We start from the raw sequence: 14,527 nt of genomic DNA, 5'->3' as shown, positions 1-14,527 counted from the left end.
ATGAAACTGCTCCGAACTGGCTATTCCATGGGCCTCTGGCTTTAGATTTCTTTCATGCAACCTGCCCGACATCCCTAGCTGAACGCTAGTACATGCCATGCAAGACCAGATGTTTGGTATTAGCTCAGACTGGGCAGGGCTGAAGCATGAGACTCTAGCAAAGAATTATCCACTACTGCAAAGAAAAAATTGATGTTGGTTTTGAAACGCAAACTTCAAAACAACTTGAAAAGAGTACCAAGAAAAGGGCTCGTCCGGGATTTGAACCCGGGACCTCTCGCACCCAAAGCGAGAATCATACCCCTCGACCAACGAGCCCTCAAAATCCTCTTACCTCTCAAAAGCTAATACCGGCTCTAAGCCCGCAATGAAGATCATGCTGGTATCTTTATGATGCTTGGTCTGTGAATACGCATGAAAGTCAGTCTCAACTTACCCTTTCTCAAACGATAGCACTATCATTTACAAGTGTCTCCTTTTATTCCGTCCCAGCTTTGGACACGTCTTACAGGAAGTCAGCCCTTATTTATATATTTCTTCAGTGGCTGAAGCTTAATGAGAAAGAGTAACAAGTTGTTCATAACAACATAAGAAACACATTGTGCATTTTCTCTTAAATACTCCTTCACTTTGTGCCAAAAGAAATACCAAGGTGAATACCTAGGCCACAGATTCAAGCTAAAGATCTTCCTGCTGAATGCAAGGCGCAATAAAAACTGCATATCGCTGGACTAAAGCATTCCTTGCATAGCCTCTAACATCATAACATAACTGAGCTGCTAGCAGCAAGCTAACCAATACCTTTCTGAAATGAGAATGACATGTGCTTATCTGCTCAATCAGTGCTCAATCAGGCTCAATCAGGCGAGATTTAGAAAAGGTGGAAAGGGTCCAAGTGGATGCCCCTTCCTTTTTAGGGTGGGTCCTGCTGACTATCATAGGATTGCTTGTAAAAGTGGCCAGGGTCAGAGGAAAAGCTGCCAACACTTCTTAGCGTTCTCTATAGATGCAGCCATTTTCTGTGACTGTAATTTCGGCCTTTTCCCAGAAGTCTCTATTCTGCCTATGCAAATTAACAAAAGCAGTGCTTATTCCTCACTTGCTCAAATGTCCTTCCTGTCCAGAAAGCTCTGATTAAGCATGCTTATTTTCTTTTTCTGGGATATTTTAAATTGTTTCGCTGTCCAGTCTGTGGCAGTAGAAAGCTGCTTATGATGCCAGGTTTTGATGAATCCCCAAGGTACAAGTACAGAGGAATATATCAGTCTCTAGGATATGGAACTTTTAGCTAACACATCACAATATGTGATGCTTGCCAAGAAAACACTACATTCTGGAGCGCTGATGATCAGAACATTCTGCTCCTGAAGGATAGAAAAGACAGCTTGATTGAAATAAAGTCTGTTTATATTGACGCTCTCTCTCTCCCTATATATACATACATGCATACACACACACACACAGGTATGTCATGCATTTCTTCAGATTTGTTTCAACCATTTACCATTTATTGGAGAATCCCTACTTTTCAAGTGACTGCAAATGAAGTCATCTCTGGCACTTTTTGTGCAAAGTAAGAGACACACATGACACCTTTTTATAAAAGTCATCGGTTTCTTTGTTACTGTGTACTTTCAAAGCATGGGGCTTTCACACGTCAGGTAAACCTGATTACCACTACACAACAAAAGCAGATGCAGCTTTCTTATCTATGTCGTGATAGAACAGTTGTGAATTGAGTAGAAGAAGGGCCCTGATGTGATACTTATTACATGCAGCCTGTAAGATAGTCAAACATGCAGGCTAGGAAGGAAGATGCAAATATCAATGTATTAGAAAAACACCTAAAGGCGAGTGATATGCTTTCATTCATGCATGGCTAGGAAAAATCGCCATACTGTTGCAAACATTCTTACACCACCAACTGGAAATAAATGATTCTGACATTAAACGTAAAGGTGACAATGCATTTGTATCATCACCCTGAGAAGGATCATCTTGGAATTGAGCCGAGGGCCTCTGCACTCAAAGCCAGAAACACTCCACTAAAATAAGATTCCTGTTGGTGCCAACAATTCTCCATGTTAATGCTTGTTCTAGGTGAGCAGTGAACCGATTGCAGGGCTCTTTTGAAAGCAAGGTCTGAGAACCAACAGATACATCCACACGCCGATTACTTTAGTGTTTTGAGAGAATTCCCTTTCTTGGAACGAGATTGCATGAAATAATCTTCAGGGCTTGGACAATTCCATGGCAAAACGGCACCTATCAACATTGTAGCCAACACAATATAACAACTGTTTCTGCCCGGTTTCGAACCGGGGACCTTTCGCGTGTGAGGCGAACGTGATAACCACTACACTACAGAAACAGATACCTACAGTTGATTTTTCTGTAATGAAACTGCTCCGAACTGGCTATTCCATGGGCCTCTGGCTTTAGATTTCTTTCATGCAACCTGCCCGACATCCCTAGCTGAACGCTCGTACATGCCATGCAAGACCAGATGTTTGGTATTAGCTCAGACTGGGCAGGGCTGAAGCATGAGACTCTAGCAAAGAATTATCCACTACTGCAAAGAAAAAATTGATGTTGGTTTTGAAACGCAAACTTCAAAACAACTTGAAAAGAGTACCAAGAAAAGGGCTCGTCCGGGATTTGAACCCGGGACCTCTCGCACCCAAAGCGAGAATCATACCCCTAGACCAACGAGCCCTCAAAATCCTCTTACCTCTCAAAAGCTAATACCGGCTCTAAGCCCGCAATGAAGATCATGCTGGTATCTTTATGATGCTTGGTCTGTGAATACGCATGAAAGTCAGTCTCAACTTACCCTTTCTCAAACGATAGCACTATCATTTACAAGTGTCTCCTTTTATTCCGTCCCAGCTTTGGACACGTCTTACAGGAAGTCAGCCCTTATTTATATATTTCTTCAGTGGCTGAAGCTTAATGAGAAAGAGTAACAAGTTGTTCATAACAACATAAGAAACACATTGTGCATTTTCTCTTAAATACTCCTTCACTTTGTGCCAAAAGAAATACCAAGGTGAATACCTAGGCCACAGATTCAAGCTAAAGATCTTCCTGCTGAATGCAAGGCGCATTAAAAACTGCATATCGCTGGACTAAAGCATTCCTTGCATAGCCTCTAACATCATAACATAACTGAGCTGCTAGCAGCAAGCTAACCAATACCTTTCTGAAATGAGAATGACATGTGCTTATCTGCTCAATCAGTGCTCAATCAGGCTCGATCAGGCGAGATTTAGAAAAGGTGGAAAGGGTCCAAGTGGATGCCCCTTCCTTTTTAGGGTGGGTCCTGCTGACTATCATAGGATTGCTTGTAAAAGTGGCCAGGGTCAGAGGAAAAGCTGCCAACACTTCTTAGCGTTCTCTATAGATGCAGCCATTTTCTGTGACTGTAATTTCGGCCTTTTCCCAGAAGTCTCTATTCTGCCTATGCAAATTAACAAAAGCAGTGCTTATTCCTCACTTGCTCAAATGTCCTTCCTGTCCAGAAAGCTCTGATTAAGCATGCTTATTTTCTTTTTCTGGGATATTTTAAATTGTTTCGCTGTCCAGTCTGTGGCAGTAGAAAGCTGCTTATGATGCCAGGTTTTGATGAATCCCCAAGGTACAAGTACAGAGGAATATATCAGTCTCTAGGATATGGAACTTTTAGCTAACACATCACAATATGTGATGCTTGCCAAGAAAACACTACATTCTGGAGCGCTGATGATCAGAACATTCTGCTCCTGAAGGATAGAAAAGACAGCTTGATTGAAATAAAGTCTGTTTATATTGACGCTCTCTCTCTCCCTATATATACATACATGCATACACACACACACACAGGTATGTCATGCATTTCTTCAGATTTGTTTCAACCATTTACCATTTATTGGAGAATCCCTACTTTTCAAGTGACTGCAAATGAAGTCATCTCTGGCACTTTTTGTGCAAAGTAAGAGACACACATGACACCTTTTTATAAAAGTCATCGGTTTCTTTGTTACTGTGTACTTTCAAAGCATGGGGCTTTCACACGTCAGGTAAACCTGATTACCACTACACAACAAAAGCAGATGCAGCTTTCTTATCTATGTCGTGATAGAACAGTTGTGAATTGAGTAGAAGAAGGGCCCTGATGTGATACTTATTACATGCAGCCTGTAAGATAGTCAAACATGCAGGCTAGGAAGGAAGATGCAAATATCAATGTATTAGAAAAACACCTAAAGGCGAGTGATATGCTTTCATTCATGCATGGCTAGGAAAAATCGCCATACTGTTGCAAACATTCTTACACCACCAACTGGAAATAAATGATTCTGACATTAAACGTAAAGGTGACAATGCATTTGTATCATCACCCTGAGAAGGATCATCTTGGAATTGAGCCGAGGGCCTCTGCACTCAAAGCCAGAAACACTCCACTAAAATAAGATTCCTGTTGGTGCCAACAATTCTCCATGTTAATGCTTGTTCTAGGTGAGCAGTGAACCGATTGCAGGGCTCTTTTGAAAGCAAGGTCTGAGAACCAACAGATACATCCACACGCCGATTACTTTAGTGTTTTGAGAGAATTCCCTTTCTTGGAACGAGATTGCATGAAATAATCTTCAGGGCTTGGACAATTCCATGGCAAAACGGCACCTATCAACATTGTAGCCAACACAATATAACAACTGTTTCTGCCCGGTTTCGAACCGGGGACCTTTCGCGTGTGAGGCGAACGTGATAACCACTACACTACAGAAACAGATACCTACAGTTGATTTTTCTGTAATGAAACTGCTCCGAACTGGCTATTCCATGGGCCTCTGGCTTTAGATTTCTTTCATGCAACCTGCCCGACATCCCTAGCTGAACGCTCGTACATGCCATGCAAGACCAGATGTTTGGTATTAGCTCAGACTGGGCAGGGCTGAAGCATGAGACTCTAGCAAAGAATTATCCACTACTGCAAAGAAAAAATTGATGTTGGTTTTGAAACGCAAACTTCAAAACAACTTGAAAAGAGTACCAAGAAAAGGGCTCGTCCGGGATTTGAACCCGGGACCTCTCGCACCCAAAGCGAGAATCATACCCCTAGACCAACGAGCCCTCAAAATCCTCTTACCTCTCAAAAGCTAATACCGGCTCTAAGCCCGCAATGAAGATCATGCTGGTATCTTTATGATGCTTGGTCTGTGAATACGCATGAAAGTCAGTCTCAACTTACCCTTTCTCAAACGATAGCACTATCATTTACAAGTGTCTCCTTTTATTCCGTCCCAGCTTTGGACACGTCTTACAGGAAGTCAGCCCTTATTTATATATTTCTTCAGTGGCTGAAGCTTAATGAGAAAGAGTAACAAGTTGTTCATAACAACATAAGAAACACATTGTGCATTTTCTCTTAAATACTCCTTCACTTTGTGCCAAAAGAAATACCAAGGTGAATACCTAGGCCACAGATTCAAGCTAAAGATCTTCCTGCTGAATGCAAGGCGCATTAAAAACTGCATATCGCTGGACTAAAGCATTCCTTGCATAGCCTCTAACATCATAACATAACTGAGCTGCTAGCAGCAAGCTAACCAATACCTTTCTGAAATGAGAATGACATGTGCTTATCTGCTCAATCAGTGCTCAATCAGGCTCGATCAGGCGAGATTTAGAAAAGGTGGAAAGGGTCCAAGTGGATGCCCCTTCCTTTTTAGGGTGGGTCCTGCTGACTATCATAGGATTGCTTGTAAAAGTGGCCAGGGTCAGAGGAAAAGCTGCCAACACTTCTTAGCGTTCTCTATAGATGCAGCCATTTTCTGTGACTGTAATTTCGGCCTTTTCCCAGAAGTCTCTATTCTGCCTATGCAAATTAACAAAAGCAGTGCTTATTCCTCACTTGCTCAAATGTCCTTCCTGTCCAGAAAGCTCTGATTAAGCATGCTTATTTTCTTTTTCTGGGATATTTTAAATTGTTTCGCTGTCCAGTCTGTGGCAGTAGAAAGCTGCTTATGATGCCAGGTTTTGATGAATCTCCAAGGTACAAGTACAGAGGAATATATCAGTCTCTAGGATATGGAACTTTTAGCTAACACATCACAATATGTGATGCTTGCCAAGAAAACACTACATTCTGGAGCGCTGATGATCAGAACATTCTGCTCCTGAAGGATAGAAAAGACAGCTTGATTGAAATAAAGTCTGTTTATATTGACGCTCTCTCTCTCCCTATATATACATACATGCATACACACACACACACAGGTATGTCATGCATTTCTTCAGATTTGTTTCAACCATTTACCATTTATTGGAGAATCCCTACTTTTCAAGTGACTGCAAATGAAGTCATCTCTGGCACTTTTTGTGCAAAGTAAGAGACACACATGACACCTTTTTATAAAAGTCATCGGTTTCTTTGTTACTGTGTACTTTCAAAGCATGGGGCTTTCACACGTCAGGTAAACCTGATTACCACTACACAACAAAAGCAGATGCAGCTTTCTTATCTATGTCGTGATAGAACAGTTGTGAATTGAGTAGAAGAAGGGCCCTGATGTGATACTTATTACATGCAGCCTGTAAGATAGTCAAACATGCAGGCTAGGAAGGAAGATGCAAATATCAATGTATTAGAAAAACACCTAAAGGCGAGTGATATGCTTTCATTCATGCATGGCTAGGAAAAATCGCCATACTGTTGCAAACATTCTTACACCACCAACTGGAAATAAATGATTCTGACATTAAACGTAAAGGTGACAATGCATTTGTATCATCACCCTGAGAAGGATCATCTTGGAATTGAGCCGAGGGCCTCTGCACTCAAAGCCAGAAACACTCCACTAAAATAAGATTCCTGTTGGTGCCAACAATTCTCCATGTTAATGCTTGTTCTAGGTGAGCAGTGAACCGATTGCAGGGCTCTTTTGAAAGCAAGGTCTGAGAACCAACAGATACATCCACACGCCGATTACTTTAGTGTTTTGAGAGAATTCCCTTTCTTGGAACGAGATTGCATGAAATAATCTTCAGGGCTTGGACAATTCCATGGCAAAACGGCACCTATCAACATTGTAGCCAACACAATATAACAACTGTTTCTGCCCGGTTTCGAACCGGGGACCTTTCGCGTGTGAGGCGAACGTGATAACCACTACACTACAGAAACAGATACCTACAGTTGATTTTTCTGTAATGAAACTGCTCCGAACTGGCTATTCCATGGGCCTCTGGCTTTAGATTTCTTTCATGCAACCTGCCCGACATCCCTAGCTGAACGCTCGTACATGCCATGCAAGACCAGATGTTTGGTATTAGCTCAGACTGGGCAGGGCTGAAGCATGAGACTCTAGCAAAGAATTATCCACTACTGCAAAGAAAAAATTGATGTTGGTTTTGAAACGCAAACTTCAAAACAACTTGAAAAGAGTACCAAGAAAAGGGCTCGTCCGGGATTTGAACCCGGGACCTCTCGCACCCAAAGCGAGAATCATACCCCTAGACCAACGAGCCCTCAAAATCCTCTTACCTCTCAAAAGCTAATACCGGCTCTAAGCCCGCAATGAAGATCATGCTGGTATCTTTATGATGCTTGGTCTGTGAATACGCATGAAAGTCAGTCTCAACTTACCCTTTCTCAAACGATAGCACTATCATTTACAAGTGTCTCCTTTTATTCCGTCCCAGCTTTGGACACGTCTTACAGGAAGTCAGCCCTTATTTATATATTTCTTCAGTGGCTGAAGCTTAATGAGAAAGAGTAACAAGTTGTTCATAACAACATAAGAAACACATTGTGCATTTTCTCTTAAATACTCCTTCACTTTGTGCCAAAAGAAATACCAAGGTGAATACCTAGGCCACAGATTCAAGCTAAAGATCTTCCTGCTGAATGCAAGGCGCATTAAAAACTGCATATCGCTGGACTAAAGCATTCCTTGCATAGCCTCTAACATCATAACATAACTGAGCTGCTAGCAGCAAGCTAACCAATACCTTTCTGAAATGAGAATGACATGTGCTTATCTGCTCAATCAGTGCTCAATCAGGCTCGATCAGGCGAGATTTAGAAAAGGTGGAAAGGGTCCAAGTGGATGCCCCTTCCTTTTTAGGGTGGGTCCTGCTGACTATCATAGGATTGCTTGTAAAAGTGGCCAGGGTCAGAGGAAAAGCTGCCAACACTTCTTAGCGTTCTCTATAGATGCAGCCATTTTCTGTGACTGTAATTTCGGCCTTTTCCCAGAAGTCTCTATTCTGCCTATGCAAATTAACAAAAGCAGTGCTTATTCCTCACTTGCTCAAATGTCCTTCCTGTCCAGAAAGCTCTGATTAAGCATGCTTATTTTCTTTTTCTGGGATATTTTAAATTGTTTCGCTGTCCAGTCTGTGGCAGTAGAAAGCTGCTTATGATGCCAGGTTTTGATGAATCCCCAAGGTACAAGTACAGAGGAATATATCAGTCTCTAGGATATGGAACTTTTAGCTAACACATCACAATATGTGATGCTTGCCAAGAAAACACTACATTCTGGAGCGCTGATGATCAGAACATTCTGCTCCTGAAGGATAGAAAAGACAGCTTGATTGAAATAAAGTCTGTTTATATTGACGCTCTCTCTCTCCCTATATATACATACATGCATACACACACACACACAGGTATGTCATGCATTTCTTCAGATTTGTTTCAACCATTTACCATTTATTGGAGAATCCCTACTTTTCAAGTGACTGCAAATGAAGTCATCTCTGGCACTTTTTGTGCAAAGTAAGAGACACACATGACACCTTTTTATAAAAGTCATCGGTTTCTTTGTTACTGTGTACTTTCAAAGCATGGGGCTTTCACACGTCAGGTAAACCTGATTACCACTACACAACAAAAGCAGATGCAGCTTTCTTATCTATGTCGTGATAGAACAGTTGTGAATTGAGTAGAAGAAGGGCCCTGATGTGATACTTATTACATGCAGCCTGTAAGATAGTCAAACATGCAGGCTAGGAAGGAAGATGCAAATATCAATGTATTAGAAAAACACCTAAAGGCGAGTGATATGCTTTCATTCATGCATGGCTAGGAAAAATCGCCATACTGTTGCAAACATTCTTACACCACCAACTGGAAATAAATGATTCTGACATTAAACGTAAAGGTGACAATGCATTTGTATCATCACCCTGAGAAGGATCATCTTGGAATTGAGCCGAGGGCCTCTGCACTCAAAGCCAGAAACACTCCACTAAAATAAGATTCCTGTTGGTGCCAACAATTCTCCATGTTAATGCTTGTTCTAGGTGAGCAGTGAACCGATTGCAGGGCTCTTTTGAAAGCAAGGTCTGAGAACCAACAGATACATCCACACGCCGATTACTTTAGTGTTTTGAGAGAATTCCCTTTCTTGGAACGAGATTGCATGAAATAATCTTCAGGGCTTGGACAATTCCATGGCAAAACGGCACCTATCAACATTGTAGCCAACACAATATAACAACTGTTTCTGCCCGGTTTCGAACCGGGGACCTTTCGCGTGTGAGGCGAACGTGATAACCACTACACTACAGAAACAGATACCTACAGTTGATTTTTCTGTAATGAAACTGCTCCGAACTGGCTATTCCATGGGCCTCTGGCTTTAGATTTCTTTCATGCAACCTGCCCGACATCCCTAGCTGAACGCTCGTACATGCCATGCAAGACCAGATGTTTGGTATTAGCTCAGACTGGGCAGGGCTGAAGCATGAGACTCTAGCAAAGAATTATCCACTACTGCAAAGAAAAAATTGATGTTGGTTTTGAAACGCAAACTTCAAAACAACTTGAAAAGAGTACCAAGAAAAGGGCTCATCCGGGATTTGAACCCGGGACCTCTCGCACCCAAAGCGAGAATCATACCCCTCGACCAACGAGCCCTCAAAATCCTCTTACCTCTCAAAAGCTAATACCGGCTCTAAGCCCGCAATGAAGATCATGCTGGTATCTTTATGATGCTTGGTCTGTGAATACGCATGAAAGTCAGTCTCAACTTACCCTTTCTCAAACGATAGCACTATCATTTACAAGTGTCTCCTTTTATTCCGTCCCAGCTTTGGACACGTCTTACAGGAAGTCAGCCCTTATTTATATATTTCTTCAGTGGCTGAAGCTTAATGAGAAAGAGTAACAAGTTGTTCATAACAACATAAGAAACACATTGTGCATTTTCTCTTAAATACTCCTTCACTTTGTGCCAAAAGAAATACCAAGGTGAATACCTAGGCCACAGATTCAAGCTAAAGATCTTCCTGCTGAATGCAAGGCGCAATAAAAACTGCATATCGCTGGACTAAAGCATTCCTTGCATAGCCTCTAACATCATAACATAACTGAGCTGCTAGCAGCAAGCTAACCAATACCTTTCTGAAATGAGAATGACATGTGCTTATCTGCTCAATCAGTGCTCAATCAGGCTCAATCAGGCGAGATTTAGAAAAGGTGGAAAGGGTCCAAGTGGATGCCCCTTCCTTTTTAGGGTGGGTCCTGCTGACTATCATAGGATTGCTTGTAAAAGTGGCCAGGGTCAGAGGAAAAGCTGCCAACACTTCTTAGCGTTCTCTATAGATGCAGCCATTTTCTGTGACTGTAATTTCGGCCTTTTCCCAGAAGTCTCTATTCTGCCTATGCAAATTAACAAAAGCAGTGCTTATTCCTCACTTGCTCAAATGTCCTTCCTGTCCAGAAAGCTCTGATTAAGCATGCTTATTTTCTTTTTCTGGGATATTTTAAATTGTTTCGCTGTCCAGTCTGTGGCAGTAGAAAGCTGCTTATGATGCCAGGTTTTGATGAATCCCCAAGGTACAAGTACAGAGGAATATATCAGTCTCTAGGATATGGAACTTTTAGCTAACACATCACAATATGTGATGCTTGCCAAGAAAACACTACATTCTGGAGCGCTGATGATCAGAACATTCTGCTCCTGAAGGATAGAAAAGACAGCTTGATTGAAATAAAGTCTGTTTATATTGACGCTCTCTCTCTCCCTATATATACATACATGCATACACACACACACACAGGTATGTCATGCATTTCTTCAGATTTGTTTCAACCATTTACCATTTATTGGAGAATCCCTACTTTTCAAGTGACTGCAAATGAAGTCATCTCTGGCACTTTTTGTGCAAAGTAAGAGACACACATGACACCTTTTTATAAAAGTCATCGGTTTCTTTGTTACTGTGTACTTTCAAAGCATGGGGCTTTCACACGTCAGGTAAACCTGATTACCACTACACAACAAAAGCAGATGCAGCTTTCTTATCTATGTCGTGATAGAACAGTTGTGAATTGAGTAGAAGAAGGGCCCTGATGTGATACTTATTACATGCAGCCTGTAAGATAGTCAAACATGCAGGCTAGGAAGGAAGATGCAAATATCAATGTATTAGAAAAACACCTAAAGGCGAGTGATATGCTTTCATTCATGCATGGCTAGGAAAAATCGCCATACTGTTGCAAACATTCTTACACCACCAACTGGAAATAAATGATTCTGACATTAAACGTAAAGGTGACAATGCATTTGTATCATCACCCTGAGAAGGATCATCTTGGAATTGAGCCGAGGGCCTCTGCACTCAAAGCCAGAAACACTCCACTAAAATAAGATTCCTGTTGGTGCCAACAATTCTCCATGTTAATGCTTGTTCTAGGTGAGCAGTGAACCGATTGCAGGGCTCTTTTGAAAGCAAGGTCTGAGAACCAACAGATACATCCACACGCCGATTACTTTAGTGTTTTGAGAGAATTCCCTTTCTTGGAACGAGATTGCATGAAATAATCTTCAGGGCTTGGACAATTCCATGGCAAAACGGCACCTATCAACATTGTAGCCAACACAATATAACAACTGTTTCTGCCCGGTTTCGAACCGGGGACCTTTCGCGTGTGAGGCGAACGTGATAACCACTACACTACAGAAACAGATACCTACAGTTGATTTTTCTGTAATGAAACTGCTCCGAACTGGCTATTCCATGGGCCTCTGGCTTTAGATTTCTTTCATGCAACCTGCCCGACATCCCTAGCTGAACGCTCGTACATGCCATGCAAGACCAGATGTTTGGTATTAGCTCAGACTGGGCAGGGCTGAAGCATGAGACTCTAGCAAAGAATTATCCACTACTGCAAAGAAAAAATTGATGTTGGTTTTGAAACGCAAACTTCAAAACAACTTGAAAAGAGTACCAAGAAAAGGGCTCGTCCGGGATTTGAACCCGGGACCTCTCGCACCCAAAGCGAGAATCATACCCCTAGACCAACGAGCCCTCAAAATCCTCTTACCTCTCAAAAGCTAATACCGGCTCTAAGCCCGCAATGAAGATCATGCTGGTATCTTTATGATGCTTGGTCTGTGAATACGCATGAAAGTCAGTCTCAACTTACCCTTTCTCAAACGATAGCACTATCATTTACAAGTGTCTCCTTTTATTCCGTCCCAGCTTTGGACACGTCTTACAGGAAGTCAGCCCTTATTTATATATTTCTTCAGTGGCTGAAGCTTAATGAGAAAGAGTAACAAGTTGTTCATAACAACATAAGAAACACATTGTGCATTTTCTCTTAAATACTCCTTCACTTTGTGCCAAAAGAAATACCAAGGTGAATACCTAGGCCACAGATTCAAGCTAAAGATCTTCCTGCTGAATGCAAGGCGCATTAAAAACTGCATATCGCTGGACTAAAGCATTCCTTGCATAGCCTCTAACATCATAACATAACTGAGCTGCTAGCAGCAAGCTAACCAATACCTTTCTGAAATGAGAATGACATGTGCTTATCTGCTCAATCAGTGCTCAATCAGGCTCGATCAGGCGAGATTTAGAAAAGGTGGAAAGGGTCCAAGTGGATGCCCCTTCCTTTTTAGGGTGGGTCCTGCTGACTATCATAGGATTGCTTGTAAAAGTGGCCAGGGTCAGAGGAAAAGCTGCCAACACTTCTTAGCGTTCTCTATAGATGCAGCCATTTTCTGTGACTGTAATTTCGGCCTTTTCCCAGAAGTCTCTATTCTGCCTATGCAAATTAACAAAAGCAGTGCTTATTCCTCACTTGCTCAAATGTCCTTCCTGTCCAGAAAGCTCTGATTAAGCATGCTTATTTTCTTTTTCTGGGATATTTTAAATTGTTTCGCTGTCCAGTCTGTGGCAGTAGAAAGCTGCTTATGATGCCAGGTTTTGATGAATCCCCAAGGTACAAGTACAGAGGAATATATCAGTCTCTAGGATATGGAACTTTTAGCTAACACATCACAATATGTGATGCTTGCCAAGAAAACACTACATTCTGGAGCGCTGATGATCAGAACATTCTGCTCCTGAAGGATAGAAAAGACAGCTTGATTGAAATAAAGTCTGTTTATATTGACGCTCTCTCTCTCCCTATATATACATACATGCATACACACACACACACAGGTATGTCATGCATTTCTTCAGATTTGTTTCAACCATTTACCATTTATTGGAGAATCCCTACTTTTCAAGTGACTGCAAATGAAGTCATCTCTGGCACTTTTTGTGCAAAGTAAGAGACACACATGACACCTTTTTATAAAAGTCATCGGTTTCTTTGTTACTGTGTACTTTCAAAGCATGGGGCTTTCACACGTCAGGTAAACCTGATTACCACTACACAACAAAAGCAGATGCAGCTTTCTTATCTATGTCGTGATAGAACAGTTGTGAATTGAGTAGAAGAAGGGCCCTGATGTGATACTTATTACATGCAGCCTGTAAGATAGTCAAACATGCAGGCTAGGAAGGAAGATGCAAATATCAATGTATTAGAAAAACACCTAAAGGCGAGTGATATGCTTTCATTCATGCATGGCTAGGAAAAATCGCCATACTGTTGCAAACATTCTTACACCACCAACTGGAAATAAATGATTCTGACATTAAACGTAAAGGTGACAATGCATTTGTATCATCACCCTGAGAAGGATCATCTTGGAATTGAGCCGAGGGCCTCTGCACTCAAAGCCAGAAACACTCCACTAAAATAAGATTCCTGTTGGTGCCAACAATTCTCCATGTTAATGCTTGTTCTAGGTGAGCAGTGAACCGATTGCAGGGCTCTTTTGAAAGCAAGGTCTGAGAACCAACAGATACATCCACACGCCGATTACTTTAGTGTTTTGAGAGAATTCCCTTTCTTGGAACGAGATTGCATGAAATAATCTTCAGGGCTTGGACAATTCCATGGCAAAACGGCACCTATCAACATTGTAGCCAACACAATATAACAACTGTTTCTGCCCGGTTTCGAACCGGGGACCTTTCGCGTGTGAGGCGAACGTGATAACCACTACACTACAGAAACAGATACCTACAGTTGATTTTTCTGTAATGAAACTGCTCCGAACTGGCTATTCCATGGGCCTCTGGCTTTAGATTTCTTTCATGCAACCTGCCCGACATCCCTAGCTGAACGCTCGTACATGCCATGCAAGACCAGATGTTTGGTATTAGCTCAGACTGGGCAGGGCTGAAG

At 41.8% G+C, this 14,527-nt stretch overlaps 10 non-coding genes across 10 annotated transcripts; all 10 read right to left on the bottom strand.

Annotated features, from left to right (window-relative positions):
- Nucleotides 1–2,298: 2,298 nt before the first annotated feature.
- On the bottom strand, nt 2,299–2,371 carry TRNAV-CAC (transfer RNA valine (anticodon CAC)). Its single transcript has one exon. It is a non-coding gene; the product is annotated as a tRNA-Val (tRNA).
- A 272-nt stretch (nt 2,372–2,643) lies between these two features.
- Nucleotides 2,644–2,715, bottom strand: TRNAP-UGG (transfer RNA proline (anticodon UGG)). Its single transcript has one exon. It is a non-coding gene; the product is annotated as a tRNA-Pro (tRNA).
- A 1,980-nt stretch (nt 2,716–4,695) lies between these two features.
- TRNAV-CAC (transfer RNA valine (anticodon CAC)) lies at nt 4,696–4,768 on the bottom strand. The gene has a single exon. It is a non-coding gene; the product is annotated as a tRNA-Val (tRNA).
- Nucleotides 4,769–5,040: 272 nt separating this feature from the next.
- TRNAP-UGG (transfer RNA proline (anticodon UGG)) lies at nt 5,041–5,112 on the bottom strand. Its single transcript has one exon. It is a non-coding gene; the product is annotated as a tRNA-Pro (tRNA).
- A 1,980-nt stretch (nt 5,113–7,092) lies between these two features.
- TRNAV-CAC (transfer RNA valine (anticodon CAC)) lies at nt 7,093–7,165 on the bottom strand. The gene has a single exon. It is a non-coding gene; the product is annotated as a tRNA-Val (tRNA).
- A 272-nt stretch (nt 7,166–7,437) lies between these two features.
- TRNAP-UGG (transfer RNA proline (anticodon UGG)) lies at nt 7,438–7,509 on the bottom strand. Its single transcript has one exon. It is a non-coding gene; the product is annotated as a tRNA-Pro (tRNA).
- A 1,980-nt stretch (nt 7,510–9,489) lies between these two features.
- Nucleotides 9,490–9,562, bottom strand: TRNAV-CAC (transfer RNA valine (anticodon CAC)). Its single transcript has one exon. It is a non-coding gene; the product is annotated as a tRNA-Val (tRNA).
- A 2,324-nt stretch (nt 9,563–11,886) lies between these two features.
- TRNAV-CAC (transfer RNA valine (anticodon CAC)) lies at nt 11,887–11,959 on the bottom strand. Its single transcript has one exon. It is a non-coding gene; the product is annotated as a tRNA-Val (tRNA).
- A 272-nt stretch (nt 11,960–12,231) lies between these two features.
- On the bottom strand, nt 12,232–12,303 carry TRNAP-UGG (transfer RNA proline (anticodon UGG)). Its single transcript has one exon. It is a non-coding gene; the product is annotated as a tRNA-Pro (tRNA).
- Nucleotides 12,304–14,283: 1,980 nt separating this feature from the next.
- TRNAV-CAC (transfer RNA valine (anticodon CAC)) lies at nt 14,284–14,356 on the bottom strand. Its single transcript has one exon. It is a non-coding gene; the product is annotated as a tRNA-Val (tRNA).
- Between the last annotated feature and the right edge of the window lie 171 nt (nt 14,357–14,527).

The sequence above is a fragment of the Triturus cristatus genome, chromosome 8, assembly GCF_964204655.1.
Source record: "Triturus cristatus chromosome 8, aTriCri1.1, whole genome shotgun sequence".
Lineage (NCBI taxonomy): Eukaryota > Metazoa > Chordata > Amphibia > Caudata > Salamandridae > Triturus > Triturus cristatus.
Note: the sequence above shows the minus strand (reverse complement) of the source record. Positions and strands in the feature narration are given on the sequence as shown.